The sequence below is a fragment of the Rhinopithecus bieti genome, unplaced genomic scaffold, assembly GCF_001698545.2.
Source record: "Rhinopithecus bieti isolate Rb0 unplaced genomic scaffold, ASM169854v2 scaffold_61298, whole genome shotgun sequence".
NCBI classification, from domain to species: domain Eukaryota; kingdom Metazoa; phylum Chordata; class Mammalia; order Primates; family Cercopithecidae; genus Rhinopithecus; species Rhinopithecus bieti.
This window is the reverse complement of record NW_016823727.1, coordinates 546,920-555,172: the sequence shown is the minus strand read 5'-3', so window position 1 is coordinate 555,172 and position 8,253 is coordinate 546,920. Positions and strand designations below refer to the sequence as shown.

The following is an 8,253-nucleotide window of genomic DNA, read 5'->3' as shown; positions in this document are numbered from 1 at the left end:
CCAGGATGGTCTCGATCTCCTGACCTCGTGATCCGCCCGTCTCGGCCTCCCAAAGTGCTGGGATTACAGGCTTGAGCCACCGCGCCCGGCCGAATCTCATTCTTTTTATGGCTGACTAGTACTCCATTGTGTGTATATGCTTCATTTTCTTCATCCCTCTGCCTGTTGATGGACACTTAGGTTGCTTTCAAATCTTGGCTATTGTGAACAGCGCTGAAACAAACGCTGAAACAAACATATGAGCGCAGACATCTTTTCAATATACTGATTTCCTTTCTTTTGGGTATATACACAGCAGTGGGATGGCTGGATTGTACGGTAGCTCTAATTTTAGTGTTTTGAGGAACCTCCAAACCATTCTCCATAGTGGTTGTACTAATTTACATTTCCATGAACAGTGTGCGAGGGTTCCCTTTTCTCCACATCCTCACCAGCATTCGTTATTGCCTGTCTTTTGGATAGAGGCCATTTTAGCTGGGGTGAGATTATGTCTCACTGTAGTCTTGATTTGCATTTCTCTGGTGATCAATGATGTTGAGCACCTTTTCATATACCTGTTTGCCATTTTGTATGTCTTCTTTTGAGAAATGTCTATCCAAATCTTTTGCCCATTTTTTAAATTAAATTATTAGATTTTTTCCCCTATAGAGTTGTTTGAGGACCTTATATATCCTCGTTATTAATCTCTTGTCAGGTAGGTAATTTGCAAATATTTTCTCCTATTCTGTTGCCTTGGCTTAATTTTAAATGCAGCTTAATATCTACAAAGGTAATCCACAGAAAATGAAAGTGTGAAGCAGGAAATCTTCTCTAGCTGGAAGGAGAAAGGAATTAGCTTTGAATGAGCACCTAGAGTTTACCAGGTACAATGTTGAATACAATCCTCACAACAGCTCTCTAAGGTTGGGTTGTCACACCTATGGTGAGGAAACTAAAGCTCAGAAAGGTTGAAAAACTGAACCAAAGTCCCAAAGCTGAGTACACGGACAAGCCAGAATTTGAACTTCTGTGTGTCTGATTGTAAGCACAATAAACTTTCCATTTCCTTTTTTGAGAGAGGTGGTATATATAGCAAAGCAGTTAAGAGGAAGGATTCTGAACACATCCAAAACTAAACTCATTATCTTTCTTCCTTAACATGTTACTCCTCCTGTATTCTATATCTTGGTAGAATGTCACAACTGTTTCCTGCCGGATCAACACAAAGAGAATATCATTTTCTAAACATCTGCCAAACACTCGTGTTCAGTGAAATATACTGAGTGTTCTGAGGGAAAAGAATTAGGTAGTCAAATAATTTTAATATTAGGTTAAACAAATATAAATAGGGCTTCTTAAAATCTTTAATATGCAATGTTCATTGTCAATCTCTAAGAAATGGATCCAATATTATATTAGATATGACATTCAGTTGCATGAACAGAAATCCAACTCAGTAGCTTAATCAAATTGAGATTGATTTTTCTTACAGGACAAGAAGTCAGGAGGTAGACAGTCCAATATAAATGCAGCTACTCAAGGAAGTCATACAGATTTGTTTGGTGTTCTCCCTCATGGGCACAAGATGGTTATTCTGCCTCCAGGATGTGGTTTTATTCTAGAAAAGAGAGAAGAGTAAAAGATACATGCCACCTGAGCCTTAAAACACTTTCCCAGTAACCTCACCCATCTGCTTATATCTAATTGTCCAGAACTGGGTTACATGGCCTCTCTAGACCACGAGGAAGTCTGGAGAGCTAAGCATTTTAACTGGGCACACTGACACCCTTAACAAAATCAGGATTCTACTGGAAAGAAGGGGAGGTTGGATATCAAGTAGACAACTACAGGAGCAGTATATATACGTCATCAAAAGTTAGCAATTTCACTGGTGTGTTTGGCCCAAGCACCTATTAACATATTCAGTGGCTTCTCATCATTGGCACATAGAATGCATGTTGCTTGGCTTGGCACCCAAACCTATAATGTCCCAGTTCCTTGTCACCCACAGTGAATAATCTCAGTCTTCAAGATGGACAACACTGCTTCATGCTTCTCTCTTCTGCACACCCTCTCCTCCTTCTGGCTACCTCTGGCAGGTCCTTGGAAATTCAGTTCTGACAATAACTGCTGTGACACCTTTCTTTCTTAGGCTCCTCTTCCAACAGTGTTAGTTTCCCCTCTGTCCTCTCATGGTACCCCCTGTATCACTTTTATTACTCTCAGTTATACTTTTTTTCTCATATATTGGGTGAAAGAAAACTAAGAAGCAAAATTGTAGATACACTTTCATTATTGTTTTTGGTTTTTGTTTTGTTTTCAAACAGGGTCTCACTCTATTGCCCAGGCTGGAATGCAGTGGTGCAATCTCAGCTCACCGCAACCTTGACCTCTGGGCTCAGATGATCCTCCCGCCTCAGCCTTCCAAGTGGCAGGTCTATGGGTGCACACCACCATGCCCAGCTAATTTTTTTTTTTTTTTTTTTTTTTTTAGAGATGGGGTTTTGCCATGTTGCACAGGCTGGTCTTGAACTCCTGGGCTCAAGCAATCCACCCGCCTTGGCCTCCTAAAGTGCTGGGATTACAGGCATGAGTCACAGTGTCTGGCCACTTGCATTATAACAACAGGAAACATACATATGAAAAAGGCCTGGAAAGAAATACATCAAAATATTGGAGATGACTGTTTCTCTGGCCTCTAAACTTTCAGCAATACCATAGGATTGTTAATAATTACATTTTTATTCTATAAAATATAACAACTTAAGGCAGGATATGATAAAGTGGTGTCTGGCAGTGCCTCAAGAGTGGCATATAAAGTAGGCTAATTGATACAGGTGAAACTTTGTGGGCTCAGGAAGTTAAAAGAACCACATGGAGGATGTGGACTGAACCTGGGCCCTAACAATTGTGTAAGTGTGGATTAATACGGTGGTGCGTGAGGGCCAGCCATGCCGGTGGTGGTCACCTAAGTGCTCCAGTGTGAATAAACAGAGTGCCTCTGAGAGAATGAGTGAAGTCTATTAGGAGAAAGGGATTCATAGGGATCTGTGGAACGTGGAAGAAAAAGTAGAGGAGGGACAAACAGATAAAGGCTTTGGCAAGTCGAGCTGCTTTGTGTTGGGAGGTTCTCCGAGTTACAATTTAGAAATGACACATCATAGATTAGAAAAAGAAGACTTGGAAGGTGAGCTAAGGGCTACTTTATGAGAAAATCTAGAAATGACATATAATAGATTAGAAAAAGAAGACTTGGAAGGTGAGCTAACGGCTACTTCATGAGAAAAATCTAGAAATGACATATAATAGATTAGGAAAAGAAGACTTGGAAGGTGAGCTAATGGCTACTCTATGAGAATACCTAGGTCTACACCAAAATGAAGATAAGGATAATGGACAGGGGTTGGGGGGAATTGAAGAAGAACCAAAAAGAAATTGGTAGAACATCGTAACTGACCATAGGATTGGCAGAAGACTGGGAAGAAATTAAAAATGACTTGGGGGACCAGTGCAGTGGCTCATGCTTGTAATTCCTGCACTTTGGGAAGCTGAGGCAGGTAGATCACTTGAGGACAGGAGTTCGAAACCAGCTTGGCCAACATGGCAAAACCCCATTTCTACTAAAAGTACAAGAATTAGGCAGGCCTGGTGGTGCATGCCTGTAATTCCAGCTACTTGGGAGGCTAAGGCAGGAGAATCACTTGAACCCCATGGCAGGGAGGAGGCGCGGGGGGCCGGGAGGTGGGGACAAAAAAAGTGACTTGGATTGGGGATTCTGAATCTGGTTAGTTGAAAAAATAATCTCTTTTGCAGAAATAGGAAAATCAGGAAATGTAGTTGGTTTGAGAGGTGACTGATTTCTATTTGGAACAGGTTGACTTAGTGAGGATGGCAGACCAGTCACATCCAGCAGATGGTTAAACTGGCTTTGAAGCTTAGCAGAGCAGTCAGACAATAAAATTTATAATTTTGCCTAAGACATAATTATCCTGATAAAACATTAGCCTAGGAAAAGACCTTGGAGGTTATTAGTCTAACCTTTTCTGACACAAGAAAACTGAGGTCCATTTAAAACTTTTTATTTCACAGGCCCCAGTCTAGTCAAGGTTATACAGCTAGTTAGGTTTGGTGACTAAGTTGGTTTGCAAATTCAGCCTTTTCTTTGCCTAGCACTCTTATGTAAACAATTGAGAGTACAAAGATTCTACTTAATTTGTCTAGCTCAAAGAAAGTACTATTGTCCAAGTATTAGAAAATCAAGCTTAAAAAAACCTCACAATCTACTGAAGCAGCAATTTGATTAAAAAATCATTTGTCCATAGGTGGGATTTCAAGACATATAATATAGTAGAATATGTTCAAGCTGTTAATTAAGCTAGATATGCTTCTGGTTTGGTTTTACCTATAGGTCCTAATTACCCTGGACACTTTCCAATCCTAAACTGTGCTGCAATTTCAAACACAAGTGCCTTTCAGAATATTTTTACCACAAACCTTACAAGATTACAATGCAATTTAGAGGGTAAATCTATGACACAATTTGCTTCAACCCTAAATTCAGTATAATCGACCTCATCACAGAAGAGGCATTCAGTCATCAGAAACATTAGAAAAACTTCATTAAGCAATATTAAAACTGTACTACCTCAGAGCTCAAATTAATGGTTTTAGGGTGTTAATACATTTTGAAAACCTGTAAATGAATTTTAAGCAAATTGGTTTGGGAGGCCAAGGTGGGTGGATTACATGATGTCAGGAGTTTGAGACCTGCCTGGCCAACATGGTGAAATCCCGTCTCTACCAAAACTACAAAAAATTAGCCGGGCATGGTGGTGGGTGCCTGTAGTCCCAGCTACTCTGGAGGCTGAGGCAGGAGAATTGCTTGAACCCAGGAGGCAGAGATTGCAGTTAGCCAAGATCATGCCATCGTACTCCAGCCTGGGCAACAAGAGTGAAACTCCATCTCAAACACACACACACACACAAACCGAAGAAGAAGAAAAATTTTAAGCCAATTATCAATAGCCACTCAAGGTTACAATAAAAGTAAGTCCATTTAGATTTCTGCACTCTACAAAATAACACCTCAAATGTTCTACCTTAGACTTTCTCTACTTATAAATGCTATTTACTCACAGACATATTCCTCACTAAATTTGAGTAATTAAAATTTTAAAGCCAAATTAATACAAAAATATTAATTGCACTGAAGCCCAAGCGCTTTTTCATGCATATAGTAAGTCTCTCTAACATAACTATTAAAAGTCCTTCATCATAAAGAAAAGTACATCATTTCCCCACTATCTGTCCTCCTTCAGAAATGTTTGAATGAATACAATATTTATTGCAAACAGAGAAAAGGAGTCTTTTTTTTTAAAAAAAAGATGAATTCTTATTAGAATGTATGATATTTCTATCATGAACAGAATTCTTTCTTTGGTAATGAAATCCTTTAAAGCTATAGTAACACTTTCAAAATAATATTAAATTTTACATTGAAAAGAATTCTGAAGTGGCAAGGGTGTTCCCAGTCTATTAATGACCCTATAGGAAGGGTGAAGGAAGTACAGATTACTATCACTTACTCTGAAATTTAAAAAATCACAGCCTGAAGACTTGAGGTAATAAGTAGCTAAAATCAGTAGCTTTGAATTCCTTTCTCAGTCTCACTGGTATGGTCTTGGATATAGCACTTTTAAATAGACAAAGGGAATCAAATATACTTATTGCTTCTCAGTGTGTACTGTTTTTTGGTATATAAAAGGACATTTAAGTGCCCCATTTGTGAACTCCAGATATCCTGCAATCAGTAAATAAATATCTTGAAAATGCATATCATTCAAAGAAATACATCAGTAGAGTCCAACAGAGAAAGGAAAACTTCCCTGTGCAAATCTGGGTGAGCCTGTCCTAAGGTGCTTACTTATCTTTTCTTTTTTCTTTTGAGATGGAGTCTTGCTCTGTCACCCAGGCTGTAGTGTGGTGGTGCCATCTTGGCTCACTGCAGCCTCTGCCTTCCAGGTTCAAGTGATTCTCCTGCCTCAGCCTCCCAAGTAGCTGGGATTACAGGCATGCACCACCATACCTGGCTAATTTTTTTTTGTATTTTTAGTAGACACGGGGTTTCACCATGTTGACCAGGCTGGTCTTGAACTCCTGACCTCAGGCGATCTGCCCGTCTTGGCCTCCCAAAATGTTGGGAATACCAGCTATGCTACCACGCCTGGCCCTAATATGCCTACTTTTGATAGAATTTTTTTCCTCATTATAACCAATAACAAATAGCTAGCATTTATTAGGGACTTAATGTAGAGCAGGCCCTGTGCTAAACACTCTACATACAAGATCATCTTCAGACCTCTCAGTCACCCTAGGGAGAGACCATCAATTGTCATCCTTGCTTTACAAATGAGAACTGAGACTCACCCAACTAGTTAATAATAGAGCTGAGACTATAACCCAACCACTGGACTCCAAAGCCCATGAGTGAAACCACTGTGTTCATCATGGGTCTTTGGGAAATAATAGAAAAGCAGTTAGTAGGGCAAACCCATCTTCCAAAGAAACTAAGGCAGGAAAATAGGGTCTGGAGGCAGGGAATATAAGGCAAATTCAGACTTCAGCTATAACAGGAATTATCGTCTCCATAGGGCCTAGACTGTAAATGACTTTGTAACTTTACTTCATCCTCTCCATTTCCATAGGGTGTACCTGAAGTAACCAATGAAATCCTCTAGGTATTTAAACTCCCAAAAATTCTGTAACTGGGCCTTTGAGCCTCTATGCTCAGGGTCGCTCTCACACTGTGGAGTGTACTTTCATTTTTCAATAAAACCCTTCATTCCTTCCTTGCTTTGTTTGTGCATTTTGTCCAATTCTTTGTTCAAGACGCCAAGAACCTAGACACCCTCCACCGTTAACAAAACCAGCTTTCATTTTGGTATGTCTCCTTCTAGTCTTGTATCTAGCCTATCTATCCATACAATTTTTGTTCCATGTTTTCTTCACTTTTTAATTTTTTTAGACGGAGTTTCACTCTTGTTGCCCAGGCTGGAGTGCAGTGACATGATCTTGGCTCGCTGCAACCTCTGCCTCCTGGGTTCAAGTGATTCTCCTACCTCAGACTCCTCGCCATCACACCCCACTAATTTTTTGTATTTTTAGTAGAGATGGGGTTTCACCATGTTGGTCAGGTTGGTCTCAAACTCCTGACCTCAGGTGATTCACCTGCCTTGGCCTGCCAAAGTGCTAGGATTACAGATGTAAGCCACTGCACCTGGCCTTTCTTCACTTCCTATTAAGTTATTAGAAATTCTGCACAAACATCAGTTTTCATGGCCATATACTGGTACAGTGAGTGGATCTACCTCATTACACTTAATGCCACATTTATTTGGACACTTGTATTATTTTCAGATTTTTGCTATTATTCATAATACTTTTATAGCTGTCTTTTAATTAAACATTTTGTTAATTTGAGATTTTTTCTTTTTTTAATTTTTATTTTCTTAGAATCATTAAAATAGAAATACCAGGTCAAAGAAAAGTTACATTTAGGCCACATTGTCAAATTTCTCTCCAAAAAGGCTGCATCCATCTGTACAACTATCACTAATGTATAGTGCCTATTTCACCTCACCCATACCAGCATTGAATATTATACTTTAAAAGTATAAATTTCTCAATTCAATGTGAAAAATGATATTTGTATTAGTATTTCTTTTATTGGATTATATGTAAAATTGAATTTTTTATATGCTTGCCAATAAGTTTTATTTCACCCTTTTTACTAATTTTCTAAGATGGAATTTCCACTTTCCTAAGGAAGTTAGACCTTTCTCCATTTCTAATATATGTGTTTAATGCTACAAATTTCCCTCTAAGCACTGCTTTTGCTGTGTCCTATGAATTTTGATAAGTTGTACTTTTATTTACATTTAATTCAAAATATTTAAAATTTTCTCCTGAGATTTCTTCTTTGGCTCATGGGTTATTTAGAAATATGTTGTTTATTTGCAGATATTTGGGGATTCTCCAGTTATCTTTTCTGAGATCATATTTTGTATAATTTCTATTCTTTTAAATTTATTAAAGTATGTTTAATGGCCTAGCATATGGCCTATTGTGGTGTATATTTCATGTGAATTTGAAAAGAATGTGTAATTCAGCTGTTATTGAAGTATTTGATAAATGTCCACTAGGTCAAATTGACTGATCTGTTCAGATCATCTATAGCTTTACTATTTTCCCACTTTTCAAATGATAGCCACTGTT

General features: G+C 38.6%; 1 long non-coding RNA gene across 2 annotated transcripts in view; it reads right to left on the bottom strand.

Moving 5' to 3' along the window:
* Positions 1-1,340: 1,340 nt before the first annotated feature.
* The window catches only part of LOC108521798 (uncharacterized), a 66,992-nt gene continuing 60,079 nt past the window's right edge, over positions 1,341-8,253 (bottom strand). For both annotated transcript variants that reach the window (XR_001883281.1, XR_001883282.1), the window contains one exon: positions 1,341-1,597. This is a non-coding gene — a long non-coding RNA (uncharacterized LOC108521798). The remainder of the gene's footprint in view (positions 1,598-8,253) is intronic.